The following is a 23,149-nucleotide window of genomic DNA, read 5'->3' as shown; positions in this document are numbered from 1 at the left end:
AGTGAATGAGATCTACAGGAGTGGACTGGGTGTGTCAGGGTTGGTGGAGGGAGAGGGGTTGGGGGTAAGAACATAGGGAAATGGGAGGATCAAGCTGGAACAGGGACAGAGTGGGAGGGCAGTGAGGGAGATACCATGATGGATGAGGACATCATGGGAATAGGAAGAGGCAGAGTGCTGGTGAGGCTCTTAGGAGTACACAAGGTTGACCCCACCTTGGTTTGCTGGCAGTGGTCCAGAGGGTTCCCGGACTGATCTACTCCTGTGACTGGTCTAGTGAAAAGCCTATCACCATAGAGCCTTTGTCCAGTAACAGATGGAGGCAGATGCAGAGATCCACGGCCAGGCACCAGGCTGAGCTCCAGGATTCCAATTGATGAGAGAAAGGAGAGATTCTGCAGTCAGGGCCCATAGAGATGATGATGGGAAGACATGCAGAGATGACTGGCCACACTAGTCGAAGCCCATGAACTGTGGACTGGTGGCTGTGGAGTCCCCATGGGACTGGACTAGGCCCTCTCGATATGGAAGATGGTTGTTTGGTGCAAACTGTTTCGGGGGCACCCAGGCAGGGGGATCGGGATCCATCCCTGGTACATGGGCAGGCTTTGGGGAATCTGGTGCCTGTGGTGTGATGTCTTGCACAGCCTTGGTGCAGTGGGAAGGGGCTTGGACCTGCCTAGGCTCAGTGTGCCAGACTCTGCTGACTCCCCATGGGAGACCTTGATTTGGGGGATGTGGGGATGTGGGGTGGCTTAGGAGAGAAGACTGGGATGTGGGAGTGGGGAGGAGGTAGGATCTGTGGGTGGTATATGGAGTAAGTAGAAAATTCCTTAAAGATAAATGAAAAAAACAAGTTATTGTTAATGGTCAAGAAAGAGGTTAAACAAAGGAGATTAGATTTAAGGTTCTTGTTTGAAAAAAGAAAAGAAAAAGAAAAAGGGAGGATATATATAAAAAGTAGATTTTTTAATCTACTCTGAAAAAGATATAGAAATGATCAAATAAAATGTAGACTATTGAATCTACTCTGAAAAGAAAAGAGAGGATATAGATATGATATAGACAAAAAGGTAGATTATTGAATCTACTTTTAAAAGGCAACTACTATTTTTAAATACTTTACATTGGATTGGGTTTTTGTATATTGTATACAAAATATATATATTGATACAAATTTGAGATTGGTTTTGTTAGAAAATACTGTATGGATATTTCTAATCTTGTTCAGGATATTGTACCTATACTGTTCATTTAACAACACAATGCAATTTGCTAATTCTTGAATGTTATTATTACCAACTAATTAGGATATAAAGAAATGAAAGTTAGTCGTTAGACATTACAATTGAACTTGTAGTCGTATTAGGTATGTTTTCAATGTCAAGCAGAGATATATTTTAGATAGACAGATCATCTTAAAACCCTTCAGAGATCTGAAAAATATGGCATTTAAGATGTTTTAATGATATAGAATTTCTTCTTTTTTTATGACTATGAGACATGTCTGCTCCTGGCAGAACCCAATCAACTTCAGTGAAGATATGGACATTGAAGAACCTTCACATGGAGTTAACTTTCACTGTGGGAAAAGTGAGCCACTGGACATGAAAGTGCCCTTGAATGGACTGCTGACATTATGCTATCCAAAATGGACAAACAGGACACAAAACAAAGGACTACCGATCCTTGCCAAGACAAGTGAGGTTGGATCTTTGGCAACTGGTGTCCTCTGAGGCCAGAATAATATGACACTATTGGTGAAGTGGCTTTGCAATCCGGAAAAGGTGCAGTACACCTTCCTTGGAGGCAGCTGAGTAGGCAGTGGACTGAGAGCTTCTGGTGTGCAGAGGAACAGCAGCTGGAATAGTTATTCTTGGAGGAGTAACTCGGCTGACAGAGTCTGGCCTCTCAATGGTAGACTGGCATTTAATAAAGGAAATGAAGCCATCCACAAGCCGAGAAGAATGGGAAACTGAACTCCAAAAACACCAGTAATTTCCAGAATTTAAGACCCTGAGTCATGACAGGACACTGGCAAAATTCAAGTTTATCTGGTACATGGAATACTCGCACTGAATGTGGGGTGGAGCTGTAGGCCTTGAGTACATCCTGCTTCATAAACAAATCTGTCAGATACGCAAAGCCTGAAGATGATGCCCCAACATGTAGAGAAACCTTGAGTGGCTGTCCAGGAAACTGGCTGTTTCCATCATAACTCATGTTATTTGGAAGTCACTTGTTTGTACTTTCTGTTTTACTAGGTAATAGTATTTCCTTTTTGGGTCTCTGAGGAAGTTAAAGATTAGGTAGTTGTAATTACAGTTTTCCTTGTTAAGAAATTAAGAAAAGAGAGCTCCCATCCTGCCCCGGACTTCCCTTCTGTACCAGAGGTGAGTATCCAGGCTCAGCCCGGACCCCATCCCTGGGCACCAGCCACTCCGGGGAAGACTTGCCCAACTTGGCTTCAGGTTCTGGCCACCGGGCAGGTTACCTTCTAGCCCCACCGGGAAGGATCCCCTTCTCAAAGACCCCGGGCAGACCCTGCAATCTCCACGTCCTGCCCCCACGCCCATCTGCCCCAGACCCCAGCCACTTCCTGAGACTTAGAGACTGGCCCCTAACTCCCATCCTGCCCCAGACTTCGCTTCTGGACCAGAGAGAGAGGGCTCCCATCTTGCCCTGGACTTCCTTCCTGGACAAGATCTCACATCCTGACCTGGACTTCCCTTCTGGACAAGAGCACACATCCTGCCCCGGACTTCCTGCCTGGACAAGAGCTTCCATCCTGCCCCAGAGTTCCCATTTGGACAAGAGAGCTCCCATCTGCACAAGAGAGAGAGACTTCCTGAATCTGTCAGCTCTGTCTGAACCAAGTGACTTTACTGATAAGACCAAGAATGAACCACAAGGAGATGGGCAGACGTCAAGGCAGAAGTACATACAACAAAATGAAGAGCAATACAGCATCACCAGAACCTAGCCCGCCTCCAACATCTAGACCTGAACATCAAAAATTGGAAGAAGCAGAAGAAAACAGCCTTATGAATAACATCATGAAGAAGAAAGGCTTGTGTAGAGGAAAAGACAAAAAATGGGAAGAACGCTATAAACAATTAGAGGAAAGGGCAAACAAACTAGAAGAAAACAATAAAGTACTGACAGAAAATCATGAAAAAGTAATGAAACAAATGAAGGAAATAGTCCAAGACCTGAAAGGGGAAATAGAAAAAGGGAGACACAAACAGAGGAAATGCTGGGAATAGAAAATCTGAGTAAACGATCAGGAACTTCAGATGCAAGTATAACCAACTGAATGCAAGAGATGGGAGAGAGGATCTCTGGTGTTGAAGATACAGTAGAAGAAATAGTTCCATCAGTCGAAGGAAACACTAAAGCCAACAAAATCATGAACCAAAATGTCCAAGAAATTTGGGACACCATGAAAAGATCAAACCTACGAATAATAGGGATAGAAGAAGGAGAAGAATACCAAATCAAAGACACAGAAAATATATTCAACAAAATCATAGAATAAAACTTTCCCAACTTAAAGAAGGAAATGCCTATGAAGATACAAGAGCCTATAGAACACCAAACAGACTAGACCCAAAAAAAAGTCCCCTTGCCACATAATAATTAAACAACTAAATGTACAGAATAAAGAAAGAATATTAAGAGCAGCAAAGGAAAAGGGTCAAGTGACTTATAAAGGCAACCCCATCAGAATAACACCTGATTTCTCAATGGAGACTTGGAAAGCCAGAAGGACCTGGACAGATGTAATGCAGACACTAAGAGACCATGGACATCAGCCCAGACTAATATACCCAGCAAAACTTTCAGTCATCATAGACGGAATGAACAAGACATTCCAAAACAAAGCCAGATTTAAACAATACTTATCCAAAAACCCAGCCCTACAGAAAGCACTAGAAGGAAAATTCCAACCTAAGGAAGTCAGATACACCCTCAAAAACACATGCAATAGATAAAGCCATAGCAGTAAACCCCAAAGAAGAGAAGTACACACACACTACCACCAAAAAATAACAGGGATGAACAATCACTGGTCATTAATATCCCTTAATATCAATGGACTTAATTTACCTATAAAAAGACATAGGCTTACAGAATGGATACAAAAGCAGGACCCATCTTTCTGCTGCATACAAGAAACACATCTCAAATTCAAAACAGACACTACCTAAGAATAAAAGGCTGGGAAAAGACTTTCCAATCAAACGGTCTTAAGAAACAAGTGGGTATAGCCATCCTGATATCCAGCAAAATAGACTTCAAACTAAAATCAATCAAAAGAGATCAAGAAGAGCATTACATACACATCACAGGAAAGATCCACCAAGATGAAGTTTCAATTCTGAACATTTATGCCCCAAACACAAGGGCACCCACATATGTAAAAGAAACATTACTAAAGCTTAAACCACATATAAAACCCCACACATTAATAGTGGGAGACCTCAACACCCCATTTTCTCCACTGGACAGATCTCCCAAACCGAAACTTAACAGAGAAATAAAGGACTTAACTGATGTTATGACCCAAATGGACCTAATAGATATCTACAAAACATTCCATCCTAACAAAAGAGAATATACCTTCTTCTCAAGAAATTAAGAAAAGAAACTCGCTAAGAGGTGTCAAGTATGCAAGTTTGAAAGACATCATAAAATAGTTTTCTGTTGGAAATGTAAGTTAAGATAGAAAGTAAATTAGGCACATTTTGGACTCACCAAAATAGGATAGATAATGGAATAATTTCTGTGAATTTGTCAAATGCAAATGGACTAGTCATTGTTTATGTATTTATTGCTTACATATTGTATATAGTTATTGTACTTATTGTATATTGTTTTTCTTATATTAGTTATAACCTTTTAAATTTTTTATTTTTTATTAGACAAAAAGTGGGGAATGTGGTGATATTTTATTTATGCTTTAATAAATAAAGCATGCCTGGAGATTAGAGGAAAAAACAAGCCATTTTAAGTAAACATAGAAGTCAGTCAACGTTAGCACACTACTTTAATCCTATTACTTGGCAGGAAGGGATCTGTCTGGATCTCTGTGTGTTCAAGGCCACACTGGAAACAGAACCAGGTGTGGTGGCACATGTCTTAAATTCTAAAACTAGTTAGCCATGGAGGTATGGAGGTCTGTACAGACAGATAGGAAGTGACAGAGTTGGGTAGAAAGCAGAAGCGATGTAACTGAACAGAGAGAACAACCAGATGGCAGAACAACCAGATGGCAGAACAACAAGGCAATGAAGGTGTAGGTAGACAGGAAGCTGCCCAGTTGGTGAGGTAAGGTTGGCTGGTAGCTTCCCCTATTTCCCTGATCTCTCTAAAGCTTTCACCATATATCTGGCTCCATGTTTTTTATTTACTAAGACCATTTAGAAATTCATCTACATATGAGTGTGTGTGTCTGTCTGTCTGTCTGTCTGTCTGTCTATCTGTGTGTCATCAGTCTATCTATTATTTGATAGAGGGACTCACTAAGTATTCTCCAACTTGTGCTCTTCCTGCCACACCTTCCCAAGAGTTAAGGTTACAGGGACTGTGAGAATCCTGAAGATGGAATTTTATTTGAAGTCTCTTTAATCCAAATCGCCTTGCAGGAAAGCAGCAGAGAGGTGCTTTCAAAACAATGTAACTTTAAAGTTTTATGAAGTATAAAAAAGTCTAATGCAAGAAAATGGATGCAATTGGAGATGATTATGTTTAGCAAAATAAGCCTGATTCAGAAAGGTAAAATTGCATATATTTATATGTGTAAACAATATTTAAAAGTAAGCTTTTAGTTTTTCATTTTGATTAAGTTTTTAAGTTAGCACACAATGTATTGTGTTTCATTATGACATCTGCATACACAGTTGTCAATCTGTATATGGATGTAAGTAATAGTGTGTGTGTGCTGTGTGTGTGTGTTGTGTGTGTGTGTGTGTGAGGGGGGAGAGAGAGAGAGAACTAGGAAGAAGGTCATTGGAAGGAAAGGAGAGACCTTCTTAATATAAGAATTTTTAATTGGAAAGAAATTTCAATGTATATATATATTGTATTTTGGTCATATTCAAAGCCCCCTCATCTCCATAAACCCTCCCAAAAACAGTAATCTTGAAACATCTCAATAAACCCCTTCCAGAACTTAAGGACAACACAAAAGAGGATGCAGTGAAAAGAATGTAAGATCCAGAGGATGGGGAAGAGTGCTGGGCGAGGCTGGCTGGTCTCTGATGACACAAAAAAAACTCCCAGCAGCTGTGATGACCTAGTGGATCAATAAACATAAATATGCAACTGTATCATCCATGGTGCACTGAAGATTAACAGTCCTTCTTCACATGTATTCCCATGATCGGTTGGTATAGTTAGATAAAGTGCTAACCCTTGTGTCTAAATATTTTAGGCAATTTTAAATGGTAGTATCATCTTGCTTTTTCTGACATTGATATTTTTAATTTTGAATGTCAAATGACCATAATCTAGAATCACTTCAAAATAGAGTCTGATAGAGAATTTCTCTAAATCAGAAAGAGTTGGCCTATGAGCAATCTGGGGAAATTTTACCTGTTTATTTTAATTGGTATGAGAAGACCTGCCCACTATTTAAGGAATGACAGAATTCCCTAAGCAGGATATCCTGAACTGTCTATCAGTAAAGAAAACAAGCTGAGCATGAGCATATATTCATTGAACTCTGTTTTTTTTTAGCTGTGGATGCAGTGTGACCAAATAAATGTCTGTTTCTAGGTAATATCTCTGTGACTCACCCACAGTGATGAAAATGTGAGTCAGATAAACCTTATCTCAATTAAAAAGAAAAGTTGTTAAATACAAGTGCAGTAATTTTCACTTTATTCCCAGAATTTAGCTAGCTGAAGGAGAAGAAAGCAGAGTTTAAGGTCAGTCTGTACTTAATAAACTGGGTGTAAACTGAACTGCATAATAAATCCCTCCAGAAAAACTTAAAACGGAATTGAAGGTAAAAATAGAATCAGAAACATGAGCACTGAAAGACGTGCTTTGAGGAAAACCTTCCTACATGTCAGAAATATACACAGAAAGACTCTTCTGTCTCACCAGAGTCTGGCCAAGATCAATTGAAAACTAAATATTTCAAGAAGGAACTGTTCTTTTGCCTTTGGAATAACAGATAGAGAAATATGTAGTCAGGATATCAGAATTCACCATCCTGTGCATTCTACTCTAGCAGAAGTATCTGTTGTTTTGAATGCACACAGACAGGAAGCTAAGTGGACTGAGGCCATATTAACATCATGGCCACACAGGACACCACACTCCTGCCTCTCAGTGAGTCCTGAAATGAAAGTAAGTTAGCAAGTAAGACAGAGCTCCCACGAAAGCTAGACCTTCTATTAACACCAAGACTAGCTAATTGTAGTAGTATTCAAGGATACTGTACTCTCCTTAGCGTTCCAGTGAGGTGGCTGTACCTGGGTATTGAGCTGTGGAGCTTGGTTGTCTCTGTTCAACCCATGATATATCATCTGGGTTTCATGGTGACTGCAAGGAGACACTGAGGGACAAAATACCTTAAGGGTGGTTCTCAAGACTGTGCTTATTTTGAATATAAATGCTTATGGATATACAGACCAATATGAGAGCTAGAGCTAGATAAAAGAAAAGATAGACAGACAGACAAAAGTAGATGACCTATAAAAGAAAGATAACTGGTACATAGATAATTGAAAGATAGTTTGATAAATAACAAATACATAAATGATTGAATGGTAGATTTACTGATAGATTGAAGGTGGTAGATAAAGAATGATCAATTGATAAATAATAGCTACATAGGTAGGTAGAGAGAGATGATAGAAGGACAGTGTTTCAATCTATGAGTCATCTCCCAAATACCAAATTAATTGTTTTTAAAACTAGTCATTGTGGACACATTGAGCCATTTACGGTCAAGAAGCATTACCAAGAAGCTATTGCTGATGTTTCGGCATTTCTAAAGGTAAAGGATGGAAACTGTGTTTATCTTCTTCACGACCACCATGGCACAGTGACCTTAAGTGTGCAACAGTGACACACATATCTTAGTGGGAGATCATAGCTGTCTAACTGGACTCAAGTTCTGCTCAAATACAGGAAATATGGCCTGGTTCTGGAAATCTACCCAACTACCCAGAGCTAGTGCAGCCTTTGACCTTGGAGAAACCTACAACTGCCACTTTACTAAACAAGTTAATTCCTAATTGCATTCCAAATATCACAATTTTTTCCTTGCATCCGTAGACAAATCTATCTCCAACATCAAAATAAACTTTGTTTAACCTCAAAAGAAAACACTATTACAAAAAATGGAAATAAATACAAATATAGATAACAAGTTGGGCCATCCAAGAAACCCCATCCAAGGACTGAGGAATCTGGATGCAGACATCCACAACTAGGCCCCAAGTGGAGTGCTGGGAGTCTAATTAGTGAGAAAGAGGAGGGTTTATATGAGCGAGAATTGTTGAAACCAAGGTTGGATAAAGCACAGGGACAAATAACCAAATGAATGGAAACACATGAACTATGAACCAAAGGCTGGGGGGCCCCCAACTGGATCAGGCCCTCTGAATAGGTGAGACAGTCGATTGGCTTGATCTGTTTGGGAGGCATCTAGGCAGTGGTACCAGGTCCTGGGCTCATTGCATGAGTTAGCTGTTTGAAACCTGGCACTTATGCAGGGACGCTTGACTCAATCTGGGAGGAGGGGACTGGACCTGCCTGGAATGAGTCTATCAGGACGATCTCAGTCCTCGGGGGAGACCTTGATCTGGAGAAGGTGGGAATGGGGGGTTTGCTGGGGGGAAGGGGAGGGGGGCAGGAAGGGAGAGAACAAGGGAATCTGTGGCTATTATGTAGAACTGAATAGTATTGTAAAATAAAATTTAAAAAAATTCAGTTAAACAAAAATATACTTGGTTTATTTCTTTGATTTGTAAAAATGAGTGGAATTTTATTATTCTAAAAATCGACAAAATCAATTAAAAATTGAATAATTATAACCTGACACTGGATTACTATAAGTATGGTCATTTTGATTGACACATTAGGATTGCTGTTACAACATGAATAATACTCATTGGACATGTTGCACAGAAAACCAGAGGAGAAATTGAGCCTCAGATGTAAAAAGTTACAATATGCAAACCTTTGGAATAATAATCAAATTTGATTATTTGAAATAAAAAGCGTTGGGTCCAGGATGCAACTCAGTTGTAGTCATGGTGAATGCTGTGGCTGAAGAGCTGAACTTTGAAGAATTCCAAGAAGCTGTGATCCTCCAAGGTCATGGTAAATAGGGAGCATTTGTAAAACCTCATATGGCAACATGCACCTTTAATCCAGGCACATGGGATGCACTCTAAGGCACACTTTGAGTTCAAAGCCAGCCTGGTCTACAAAGTGAGTTCCAGGATAAACAGGGCTACAGAGAAACTCTATGTGGAAAAAAATCAATAAACGTGGGAGTGACAGCAGATGTCCTCTGTTGGTCAGCTTTCCGTGCTGTGGTCAGGTAGATGCTTTGAGCCTCTCACAACATCCTGTAAGTTTTATTCTGGCTCTATCTCTTGTCAGCTGAAGCAACACAATGCTGTCTCTACTCCCAAACCTTGTGTGTACTGGTGAGTCCTCCGGGGAATGAAGGGTGTTGAATACCAGAGTGGAAATGTCGTTCTGGGAAGCTGGATCAATCCTCAGCAGAAACACTGACTTCCATGGTGGATTTCGGTTCCTGAGTTCATCTTAACTAAGTGAACTCTGATTCTACTCTACAGAGGCCCAACAGGAAAGGGGAGGGTCATATGGATACACTATTGGAAGGAGATGGATCATCCAGCATGACTTTTTCTTTGCAGGCTTCTTCCTAATCCTGAGGATATTGACAGAAGCAGGTGGATCCATCCTTAAAACTTTGAGATACTACCCATCCCAATACATAGGTTTCATTCTAACAGGAGAGCACATATCACAGGGTGTTGACCGGTGGCTTCTGTGAGTGACTCCTTGGTGAGTCTTCTGAACTTCTAAGTTAGGATCCAAGGAACCAGCCTCTCAGGTCTCTCCCCAGATACTCTCTGGCACTGTCCCTGGCAGAGTCAGGCATCAGCTTTGATCAATAAAAATTTTTTGGTTTTTCAAGACAGGTTTTCTCTATAACTCTAACTATACAAGAAGTCACTTTTTACACTAGGCTGACCATGAACTCATATATTTGCCTGCCTGTGCCACCCAACTGCTATGATTAAAACAGTGGGCCATTACACTTGGCAGATAATCAATATTTTTAATTAAAATAATCTTCCTGCTTGCCATGCTCTAAAATGACCACCTCCACATATTTTGAAATTTGGTATAATAATTTATGACTTTTTAAATATGTGACTCACTTGACAACCATTGAAGTTGTTATTTTTATCTACACACATCTATGCTACAGATAGAATCTGTGCACCACTGGCACACTATTGCAGCTTCTTAGTTTGGCTTGATTTCAGTGAGAATCTTTTACTTTTTCCACATGAAGATGTTTTCATGCAACTCATTAGCAGCCTTTACATTTAGTTGGAAGAACTCCACAGAATTTCCTGTGCTTGTGGTGATGAACTCTATCTCCTAATCTTTTTCTGAGAAATTCATTATGTCTATTTCTAAAGCACAGACTTGCTGACATTTATAGGCAGGTTTTTCTTTTTTCTACTCACCTCATCAAATAAATCATCCTGGTCACTTGGGCCCAGAAATCTTTGCTCAGCTGTATACCATTAGGTGTGTTGAAAGTACCTCGTGTGTTCTTTGCTTCTTTTATCATTCTGATTTCAGGATCTCTTGTGATAATAATGTGCTCTGTGATTGTGATTATTTGGGTTGGATTTCTTTTGTGTCTCTTGAACTTCGTGGACCTGACCATGTTCATTTTATTCCAAGTTTCAACAATGTACTAAACTTTTTCTCAATGATTTTTTCTCTTTATTTTTATTAGCTCTCTTATTTCTGTCTTTTTGTTAATATTTTATTGAATTTCACACAATGTATTAATTATATTCACCCCCTGCCTAAACTCATCCTAGTTCTAACCCCCCTATACCCAAGAAAACCTCTATATTCCTTTACCTTTTCTTGAATTTTTTGACTGGTAATTTGGTATTGGGATGATATTTAAAAAGTCCTGTCATTCTTCTTCATTGAATTTTAATTCAGTTTTTGTATTTACTCATTAGATTACATAATGCTTGATCTAAGCACACTCATTCTCCTATTGTATCAATATACTATTGAAACATTCTATTAACTTTTTTAATTTTTGCATTTATTTATTTATTTATTATACTATGCCACAAGTGTGGAAGTCAGAGGACAACCTTCTGAATTTCATCATGAGAGTCACAGCAATGAAATACAGAGAGTCAGATATGGCAGCAAGACCCTTTTCCTATTTAGACATCAAGATGACCCACATGTTTTTTTCGAACTCAGTAGTTGTGTTCTTGACTTAAGAGGGATGTTGCCAAAATATTTATCTATTGAATGATTAACTTCCAAATTTTATAAAATATTCTAGACAGTTTCTTTTTAAGTTATATCATGTCTTTTTATTTTATAAAGGATTTTTCTGTTTAAATTTGAATTCTAGAGATAAATGAGTACTATATTTGCATCATTCCTAGCCATTGGAATATATCAAAAGAACTTGACATCTTATGCCATGGATGCATTCTATGTCATGTTCTTTGCTGCTCTATTTTCAATAGCTAGGACAAGGAAACAACCTGAATGTCTTTCAGCTGATGAATGGATGATAAAAATGTGTCACAGATATATTGTCGAATAACAATGAAACCATGAAATTTTCAGAAAAATAAATGGAACTATAAAATATTTAGCTGAGATAACCTCGACCCAGAAAAAAAGTGCCACTTATTCTCTCATTGGTGGGTCATAGCTCCAAATATTTATTCATAGTTTCTTATAATTCTATCACTTCATTAAAAATACTACTGTGAATTATTTGTTGTGAGCTTCATAGGCCTTCCTTTCCTCTGTGTTTACTTCCAACGTCTCACTATTGTTCTCTGTCAGGTTTGACTTCTCTGATTTCCATGCTTAAGTTCTTACACAAACACACCTGCATAGTGAAGAGAATCACCTCCTCTGCACATACAGAAGTTCTTTGGTTGTAAATAGACCTTTACTATTTAGTCTAGCCTGAGAAAGAAGTTGGACAAATTGGTTGCAATTCTGAACTGGATGACCTTGATGTCAATTTCTGTTGTTTGACTAGTTTGCATCCTCTGTTTTAAGATCAGATATTGTTGTCACCTGCACTTCTGGTTCAGTAAGATCACTGACCACACTCCACAATCAGAGACAGTTTCTCACTGGGTCCATAATCGCCTCTGCCAGGACAGTGTTGCAAGATGTCCTCACTGTCTGGAGTCCATATTGTCTTTACTGTAGTGTTTTGTTATTGTCTCTTTCATTAGGAACATCCACTATGTGAATACAAAACATAGACCAAGATTCATGGGCTGTCAATCATGAGTCCAAACCCTTTTCATCACCATGTGATCCAAGTGACAGGCCATTGTATACTCTCAATGTTCTACATGCAAGGAGTCTTGAGATGGTGGAGAAACTATATGTCTGCCTCTAACTTATCACATTCAGTGTAGGAAAATGAGCAAGCAAGTGGCCCAAGTGGCAGAGCAATGCTAGACTCTCAATGTTCCACATATGTGTGAGGGGTCTTAAATGGTGGAGAAACTGTATGTCTGCCTCTAACTTATCACTCTTGGTGTGAAAACGTGAACCAGTTTGACCTCTGTGAATGAAGCTCTGTACAAGAGTACAGAAGGGACAGAGTAGTTCAAAGACTGTTTTCCTCTGTTTTGTTGTGGATTTTCTCAATTCTGTGGTCATATGGGACAGCTCATCCTCACCCCTGAGGTCTGGAATAATCACAATGTAATTCTAATCTTAGTATTGTAAGATTTCTAGAGTCAGTGAGGATGAATCAAGAGCATTACTTTTCTGCTGTCTTAGTGACCACAATTCCCATCTGTTATCTTACAAATGAATCTTTTTACTCTAGCATCTGATGTAATTTATTTTTAAGTTACAATTTTTCATGACCAAATCTACTTTGTTATTTAACACTTACTCTAAATTATCAGTTAACATATCTTATCATAGAAAGATAAACCATAGATATGTGGTAGTTGGGGGACACTCATTACATGAAAATGACCCTATTGTGTTTGAGACTATCCTTGGGAATATACAACACATGAAAATCTGCTCACCCCATAAATGAAGCCCATGACAGACCAAGCTGATTGCATCAAAGTTTAAATAGGTGAATTTATGCGTTAAATGAGATTACTAATAGCAGTATGGATGAGGGGTTATTAGCAGAAGCAAAGGTTGACTCAAAAGCATTACTGAAAGCACACCTCAATGTAGGTGATTACCAAGAAAGCCAAAACTAGGGAGCTCTCTGCACAACTTGCAGGGAGATAAACAGGTGTTAAATATCTCCACTTAGAATTCAGCAAGTCAGGTAGCTTACTGTTTCTACAGAACTGGGAAAAGCTGATGAATCTTGCAAGTTTCAGCTTTCCAATATATATGATGTTTGTTTACCTCCTGTATCCCCTAATCATTTCAACCTCTCACATTGAAACACGGATGCTTCAATTAAGAGAAAATGGTTGTATAAATGACCAAGAAGAAGTGAACATTGACACTCAGCACTCAGGAATAAAAGGGTAATCATTAAATTTTTTTCTGTGTATCTTTCTGCAGGAATTCATGACAAGCCTTCATTGTCTGCTTGGCCAAGCCATGTTCTTACACTGGGACAGTATGTGGATCTTAAATGTGACTATCATAAGGAGTCTTCCATGTTCAAGCTGTACAAAGAACTTGGACCTCCTATCCCTCAGTTCCATGACAGAAAATTCTACAAAAACCTTCTCTTGGGTCCCGTGACAACGGAATTTGGAGGAACCTACAGATGCTATAATTACAATCATCAGTACCCTAATGAACTGTCACCACACAGTGACCCCCTGGAGATCATAATTTCAGGTCAGAGTTCATAATTGGAGTGTAATTTCATTCCCCCAAAGCTCCTCATTTTTGAATTTTCAGAACAAGGTTTAGGCCGAGTCTCAGCATTATAAAGGAATATTTAACACAGGGAAATGGATCCTATGGTGAGTGTGGTGATATTTAATTGTGCTGAAATGTGAATTTATTTGTATGTTAAATAAATTTTGCCAGGAGATCAGAGTGAGGTCACATAGCGAGCCATAAACAGAAAATTAGGTGGTTGTAGCCCAAGCCCTTTATCCAATCACATGGCAGGCAGAGTCTCTGTGTGGTCAAAGACACAGCCAAGCATGGTGACTATAGCCTTTAATCCCAGTACCAACCATAGAGACCTGGAGGTCTGTATAGACAGGCAGTGACAAGGAAGTCATGTGGCTGGGCTTAGAGCCAATGAGAACACAGAACAGGAATGCAATAAGAACAGAGGTTACATGGGAAGAAGCTCTCTGGCTAGTCATGGCTCTTCACTAGTTCTCTGATCACTTTGGCTATTAACTCTGTATTTGGCTCTGTGTTTCTAATGTAATAAGACTGTTTAGAAATTGGTCTATGTTTGGCACCCACCTGGCAAGAATTCATTCAAAAAAGATTGGTGGCCTTGCAGGCCAGGGGTTACAGGTCCACCTGGGCCAGAGTTTACAGGCCCCAGGTCCAGCCAGAGCTACAAGTGGTTCAGCTGCAGGCAGTCAGAGCTGCACTCAACCGTAGCTACAGAAGTTCTGGCTACACACAGCTGGAGCTACTTGTGTCAAGATCCTCAACTCACATGGCCAGAGCTTAAAGGAGCCAGAGCTATAAGCGACTCAGACCCGAAGCAGCTCAAGCTGGAGCACGTGGCTGGATTTAACTTTTAGCTTTTTCTCTTCTCCTGGGAAGGTAGTAGGTGATTCCCCCACCCCCCCCTTTGTGAAACCACCCTAGGTAGCTGTTTTGAAATTCCCTCGGACTTCTACTATTCTATGCAGACTTGATAAGTCAATTAAGATATCAGATATCTTAAAAAGAAAAATTACTTAAAAGAGAAAAAATTTTCACACATGAAAAAAAAAATGGGAAATGTCTTTATAATGGAAGGAAATGGCCTTTTTTTTGATAAAAACAAAAATTAGGCAGTCTGAAAATGGAATAATAACATGAAAGGATTGATGTTGATGGGATGTATGTAACATCAATTATGCATATTATTTGTTTACTTATCCTTATTTTACTATTTAAAAAGATAGTCAATTTAAGTGCAAAGATAAAAGCTTTAGAAAAACCTGTTTAAATGAATTATATAGAAATTCAGACTCAGACAGAAGAATTTAAGAATTATTTCAGGATTGGATTATAGGGTTACAGAGAGATAGCCTATTTTCAAACAATCAAACTTAAATTAACTGTTAACCATACAGGAAATATCAGATTAAGTGTTTGGGCTACAACCGCCTGACTTCTGTTTATGACTTGCTGTGTGACCTCTAATCTCCAGGCAAACTTTATTTATTAACATACAAATAAAATCACATTTCAGCACAATTAAAATATCACCAGAGGGGGCATAACATAAACCCAAGGACATGCACTTTCTTGTGCCTAAGCCTTCGTGAGTGTTAAGGCAGTGTTAAGGAGTGTTGTGTCAAGGATAAATTGAGCTTGAAGATGGAATTCAGACATTAACAAGTCGACAGCAGAATGGGAGAATGTCCTGAATTATCCTGACTCTGTAGAACCACAATGGCTTATATACCAAATAAGGAAAATGCAGTTGTGGGCAGAACAAAGTATCATGAGGGAGAGGCCCTACTGCTACTTCTGACAGTGGAGGAAGGGTCCAAGTGCTAAGGATGCCTGAGACCTTAGAATCTGGAAGGGAAAACATAATGGATGCTTCCCTACTGATACCAGCAGTAACGTATCCTTCTAGATAACTGATTTATTCTGTTTGGGCTTATTTCAGAATTCTGATCTTCACAACACTTGTATTCTTTTTAAGAATATCATCTGTTATGGTAGTGACTGCAAATGGATACAGGAATCCACATCAAGGGAAAATTAAGAACTGGGCAGGGATATGCAGAGAGCAATAAAACCCGATTCATAATGCATCAAGATGTTGGAGGAAACAATGCTCATGATGCCAGATCTGGAATACCTTTTGAACTTTGAACCATAGAGAAGGCCAGAAGAGTTGTCCTAATACCTACCTTCACTACAATTTCCCTTTTCTTGCTATTTAGTATACTTAGTCCAAAGTAATATTAAAAGGTCTCATGATGGAGCATGACACAGGAACTGTGGTAGACAGTATCTGCAGATACATTCCACAGCAAGCCATTGGGGAAATATTGTGCTGGTACTAGAGTCACAGAAGTGGGAAATGTCCAGAGAATGATGGAGAAGTCTGTGTACAAAGCTGACATAAACAGAGACAGGACGCTGGGACACTGACAGGAAGAACAGGTTAAGGGGGGACAAACATAGATTTTTTTTTGGATACATAGACTGGCATCAGGTTCATACTCACAATCTCCTTATTCCTAGGAATCTACAAGAAGCCTTTCTTGTTGGCCCTACAAACTTCCCTGGTAAAAGCAGGAGAGAAGATGACCCTGGAGTGTCATTCAGAGATTATGTTTGAAACCTTCATTTTGACTTCACATAGAAAGAAAATAATAAAGGCTTCTTCTGAGCTTTCTGCAGAATCTCATCTTGGGGGATCCCAAGCAAACTTCTCAATAGGCCCTGTGACACCTGACCATGCTGGGACTTACACATGTTATGGTTCTTACAATCACACACCATATGAGTGGTCCGAATCCAGTGACCCTGTTGACATAAAGATCACAGGTAAGTGAGTGTTACCTGCTACTCATCCTCTCTGTGATACAAAGTAGTTATTCTATATGCTAGAAGTCCTGGGAGGTCATCTGGAAGATGAGCATGAGAAATGTAGAGAAAGGCAGCCTTGGTGTGAATATTACTGACATAAACAAATAAAATGGGGACACAATAAGAGAACATTTGTTATATCATATAGCACAGATACAGAGCGGTCAAGGGAGTCATAACTAGAGGTAAAGAGAAAGGGGCAACTTGGTGAGCTTCATATGAATCAGAGACAATGATGTCCTTCTACTAATTTTCAAAGGCCTCAACAGTTCAGATTTTGTTCACCTTCTACCTCCATAAGACATCTGTCGGAAGACCTAGACATATCATGTGTCTGACCTGAGTTTATGAGTTGGGTAGGTCTGGTTCTTCATGAGTCCTGAGACCTTGGTGCAGATGACAGACATAGAATTTCTGTGTTGATTAACATTCTTCCTTTCTTGGGGTTGACTGATTATTCATCCTAGAATAGCTTTGCCTTAGGAAATTGAATAGGCCACCAATCGCTGTTTGTTTTCTACATCTCCAAACTGTTTTCTGTCCATGTTCCAATTATTCAGACATTCTAGGGTGGCTGAAAAAATGCTACAAGGCTGTCCTCTGGAAAGAGGTGGAATACATATGCCATGGAAGAGGAAATGGGGGAAAGGACCAGCTAAGGTGGTACAGGTGAGGGAACCAGGAAGAACTGTCTGAGGAAGACTTAGTGAAGTCCATTACATTGCATTCTATTTAAAACAAAATAACAAGTGCCTCTAATTAAAAGAATTGATGACAAAACATTTGAAAAAACTGAAAGGAAAAATAGAACAATTAGAAAAGAAATGGAATCAGGGGAAGTTCATGGACAAAAGAGAATAACAGCACAAATATGATCAACATTACATATAGAAATATATATGGAATAGGACTTTAAAAGAAGCCATGAAATCATTTAATATATTTTAATTTCAAGTTTTTAATGAAAACAAATACACCAATACATTATATATACAAGAAAATGTCATAAGAAATTCAATAGATATATAAAATTAACATTTGTTAATGAAAACAAACTTACAAACACAGATGGTATGAACCAATGCATATAGAGGCAGACACTGGCAAAATAAAGTAGAAGGTAAGATGAAGAGGGGAAAAGATCAGAAAATAGAATAAAGGAGAGATAAAGATGGGACAGAGAGAGTGAGAGAAACAGAGAGAGAGACAGAGGGAGACAGAGAAACAAAGAAAGAGAGAGATCACAAACCAAGAAGTAGGAGAGAGAAATGAGGAGAAAATAAACACTGGTAAGGAGCAGCCCCTCTAAACGTCTCTGCCTCCTTTATTCCAGGTTTATACAAGAAACCTTCTCTGTCAGCCCTTATAGACCCTGTGGTGATGTCAGGAGAGAACATGACTTTGTCCTGTGTCTCTGACGTTCAGTTTGACATGTTCCATCTGTCCAGAGAAGGGGTGCCTCTGGGGCAGAGCTGCCTGCAGTGCAGAGCCACAGTGGGACATTCCAGTCCAACTTCCTTCTCGGTCCTGTGGTCCAGGGAGGGACCTATAGATGCTATGGCTCTTTCAAAAACTCTACACATGCATGGTCATCCCCAAGTGACCCCTTGTATCTTCCTGTCCCAGGTAAGAAATTCTCATATATATCTCAAGTCTTGTGACTAAGGAAAACTGAAACCATGTCTGAGAATCACTCTCCTGATGAGGGAGAGAAATTTTCATAAGAAGTTATGGAGGAGTTCTGGGAGACGTTTTGAACATATAAATATATATAAACATATATTTATATATATATGTATACATACACATACATAAAACACATACATATGTGTATGCTATGGTGTATGTATATATGTATATATATGTGTATATATATATTCCAAAAAAGGACTCAGTAAGCTTGTGTGTGTGTGTGTATCAATATATACACACATATAACATCAATAATCAAAGAAAAAGAAGATATCAATTTAAGGATGGTGGAGGCGTGGGAAAACTTGAAGGAACAGTACCTGTGTGGGGCTACAGAGTTGAAAGCAAGAGGGAAAGGAATATAATTATACCTAATTAAAAACTTTTAAAAAGAGAATTCATGTTTGATAAAAAAAATATCAGATTACAAAATGACAGAAAGAGAAATTCCCATATAATCTTTATTCTGTTTGGCCAGACCCACTGAGACATCTGTGTATCCATGCAGGTATAAAGAGGGGTCAAGACAGACTCATAAGGGATGAATTTGGACCGGTTTGGCCAGGTCAGAGATGGAGCAGCCCTTCTAATCTCTCACACATATAGATATCTCCACAGTACTCCTATTAAGTCATCACAACTTGAAATCCAAGGACAGAGTAATGCCCTCTAATCAAACTACATAAAGGCATCCTATAACCCATAAGGCTCAGAAATCATGGGTAAAGTGAGTGCTGGTCACTGGCCAACTTCAAAGAAGTTTCCATAAAAGACAGAGAGCATCACTGACCTATCTCCCTCTCCTGTTCCCATTCTTTAGCAAACTCATCCATAAACTGCCCTTCTTCTACAGAACCAGACTCCAAAACTAGTGAGTAAATGATTCCTCTTCTCTATTGTAGAAGCTTAGGCACCAAAATCTCTTAGGTTCATATGTTGTCTCGTCTGTCCATCACACAGCTCTGTAGTCTTAGCTTTGTCATTGCTTCTCTGATTCTCAAATTCCACATGACAAGATATTTAGGGGCAGCGTGGACCTTTATGGACTAACCGTCTCTAATTTCTGCACCTGTGACCCCCTACAAGTGAACAGGGGTGGAAATTTTACTCCCTTCCAAATAACAACAAATTGCTCACTCTAGCTCTGTTCACGTTGGAGAGGAGGTGATCAGACCCGAATAAGGAAGGAAGGAAGGAAGGAAGGAAGGAAGGAGGGAGGGAGGAGGGAGGGAGGGAGGAGGGAGGAGGAAGAAGGAAGGAAGGAAGGAAGGAAGGAAGGAAGGAAGGAAGGAAGGAAGGAAGGAAGGAAGGAAGGAAGCAGAAGGGAACATATTATAAGGACACTATCTGTGATGAAATGGCCTTGACTTCATTTTTCCTTTTTGAAGAAGTTAATGTTTGGTTTAGTGGTGTCGTAGGTGTAAAAGTTGCAGAGCTTATTAACTGAGCACTGATACGAATCTCAGATTCAGACACTGAACACATAAGCTGTACATTGTGTCCTGGCATTTTCTGTCAGTGGCATAAGATGGATGAGATGGAGCACTCATGCACAAGTCACATGAAAAAGAAGCTGTAAGAGATAAAAACTGGGCTTTCATGTTTATCTAGTGTGACAAGTCTCAGGAAAGCTGCAGATTGGCAAAGAAAGTGCATTAGTACCTTCCCCCTGCACTGTGCTTCATGGAATGTTAAGGATTGCATATCCTGGATTTTATACTCTGAAGCCATAGAAAATTCTAGCTAAATCATAAGGCGTTTTACACTGCAAACAGTAACAGAGCCCAGGGTATTCTGGAAGGGTCCTCCTTACCTTCATTCCTACCATGTATAGCACATATTAAATTTATTCTGAGAATTATATGAGAAAGTATAGAACACATAATCATATGCAATATGCCATCAGGATACTTATCTTTAATATTTTACTTGTATTAGTTCTTTGGCAATTTCATACAATGTGCTTTGATGACATTCACCCCTCCCCCAACTCCTCCTGGACCTATCCACCAAACTCTGTGTTGTCTTTTTTATCGATGAACTTCAATTTGTGATGCACATATATTCATGGATGTGTGACCTCCCACTGGACTATGGTCAAGTTACTAGTAACATTTTTGAAACTGACTCTCCATCTCCCAGCAGCTTTCATTTGCCTACAGATTCTTGGCTAGGGTTGTACTTCATGTTGTCCACCTCTACCCCATTCATGCTGGAATTTGGTCTGGCTTCAGCTTGTACTGATCTTGTGAATGCTGTCATAAATTCTCGTAAGTTCATATATGCAACCGCCCTCTTGTGTCCAGGAGGCCCTATTTCTTTGTAGTTATCATCAATGTCATTCAGCCATTTTTGGTCCATGATTTTCACAAAGAACCCTGAGCCTGTAGAGAGGTGGATATGATAAAATGTCCTATTTAGATAGAATCATTCCATAATCTCTTGTTGTCTGGACATTTCCTAATTATGGATATCTGTATTGATCACCATGGGTTGCAAATATAAGCTTCCCTGCTGGAGGTTAAGAAAAGCATTAATGTATGGGTCAAAACCATGGGTTGATGAAAAGTCATCAAGAGTAAGTGTAGTACTATGTTGATTCAGCAGAATAATAGTAGTATGTTCCCCATTAAAACTCCTGCCCTAATGAAAAAATACATTCACTATCCATCAACCAATAGATGTAAGGCAATCTATTACAGAGATCCTAAGATTTGTGTCTTATTGTATTCATATTTTCCATCAGATAATCACAAGCTCCTGTATATTCTGATAAGACTGTCAGCCTTCATGATGATTGTCCTCCTCATCTTCTTAGTTCCTTCTTGGTGCTATGCCAAAAGGAATAAATATCAGGAAGAAGCTAGTGAGTATCATCTGAGGAATGCGAAAAACTGAACCTGGAGGAGTACAGGTGTGTGATCTTCCTTTACTTAACCCAAGACAGGGCCACTGATTCAGGGATTTACCAAGAGAACAGCTGAGCCTTTGTTCTTCCCCTCAGCCCTTAGTCCAGTGACTAATTCTTCACTTTACATTCACATTCAATGCAGACTAATATCTAGGAGAAGGTTTTATCAGAAAGAGCGATGGAGAGAAAGAGAATCCTGTAACATAAAGCACGGATGAGATGGGGCTTGGAACATAGAGATGCAGCATATCTAACTCGGCTGTGTGGCAGAAGAGTAGCCTTGGGTATTTCCACATATCTCATTAATACATTAGTATTTGATATGAACATGCAGAAGTGCTTTCTTAGGTGTTTTTAATTACTTTTGTCCCCTAAAATGCAGCCATTGTGGACCAAGATTCTGAAGTGCAAAGAAGATGGAACAGACAGCCCTCCTGAGCCCATAATCTTCCACACAGTCTACCGTCCCTCATACCCTACAATAATATCTGCATACAATATAACTTTATACGTACTCATTTCTAGAACCCTAAAACAGAAATGTAGAAGTTGTTATACCCAAAATTTGTCCAGACCTTTTTCAAACATTTGATCCCTCCTGTTTCCCAGAGACCCAAGAAATCCTCCACAAGTACCAGTGTGTGCATGAAATTTATGAAATGATGAGATTAATTGAAAGATTGCTGTACTCCATGAGTTCTCAAAGAAAAATCTAAGGAAGTCTTCTTTGGAGACCACAGCCCTTACTCCAACAAAGACCAATAGATTCAGAGAAACAACAGCTGGAATCTGAAGACAGAGTTCTCTAACATTGGGACCATCCTTCATTAATCCTACAAGGATTCAAATGTGGCTTTCTTTAATTAAAAAAATGACATGCTTCTCACTGTCCACTAGACAGAAATCAAATGCTGTTGCTTAGTCCATGGGTCTCTATTTCATTTCTCTCTGGCAGACCTCTACAACCTGACTAGCTGTAAATTCTAGACCTACGTGAAGCTGTAACCATGTTGAGTATCTCACAATTGCAGATCAACAGGAGGCTCACTCTTTATTAGTGTTTATGACTAATATGGAATGATGTTATGCAACATAGTGAGTCTCAGGTCAATATCTTACATCTATATAATCTATTTTGATTATATTCCCACCAATTACCCTATCTTGACTTTCTGCACTCCTGATGATATCATTCAGGAAGCCCCCTCTTAATATTGGACTTTATCTTAAACTGTTCTGTGTACCCCAATGCTGTGTGACAAAGTCTTCTCTCATCAGAATCATCTACATATTTCATTAGTAGACTTCCACATAATTGAAACATTTTCTAAGATGTGTTTGAAGTAAAGCACCGCTTCTTTCTTACATTTTCCCATTATTATGCTATTGAAAAAATAGTTCCTATTAATTGAAACATGGCCTTTTGAAGAGAACTCATTAAGTCTCAGTAAATAAAACTCAAAAAAAAAAATCTCAGGAAAATGCTGAAACATACAAGACTCACAAGGGTCC

The 23,149-nt window shown here is 39.2% G+C and overlaps 1 pseudogene; it reads left to right on the top strand.

Moving 5' to 3' along the window:
* The first annotated feature begins 9,272 nt into the window (after window positions 1-9,272).
* On the top strand, window positions 9,273-22,244 carry LOC114687925 (annotated as a pseudogene).
* Window positions 22,245-23,149: the final 905 nt, after the last annotated feature.

The sequence above is a fragment of the Peromyscus leucopus genome, chromosome 1, assembly GCF_004664715.2.
Source record: "Peromyscus leucopus breed LL Stock chromosome 1, UCI_PerLeu_2.1, whole genome shotgun sequence".
Lineage (NCBI taxonomy): Eukaryota > Metazoa > Chordata > Mammalia > Rodentia > Cricetidae > Peromyscus > Peromyscus leucopus.
This window is presented reverse-complemented; position numbering and strand designations above follow the sequence as displayed.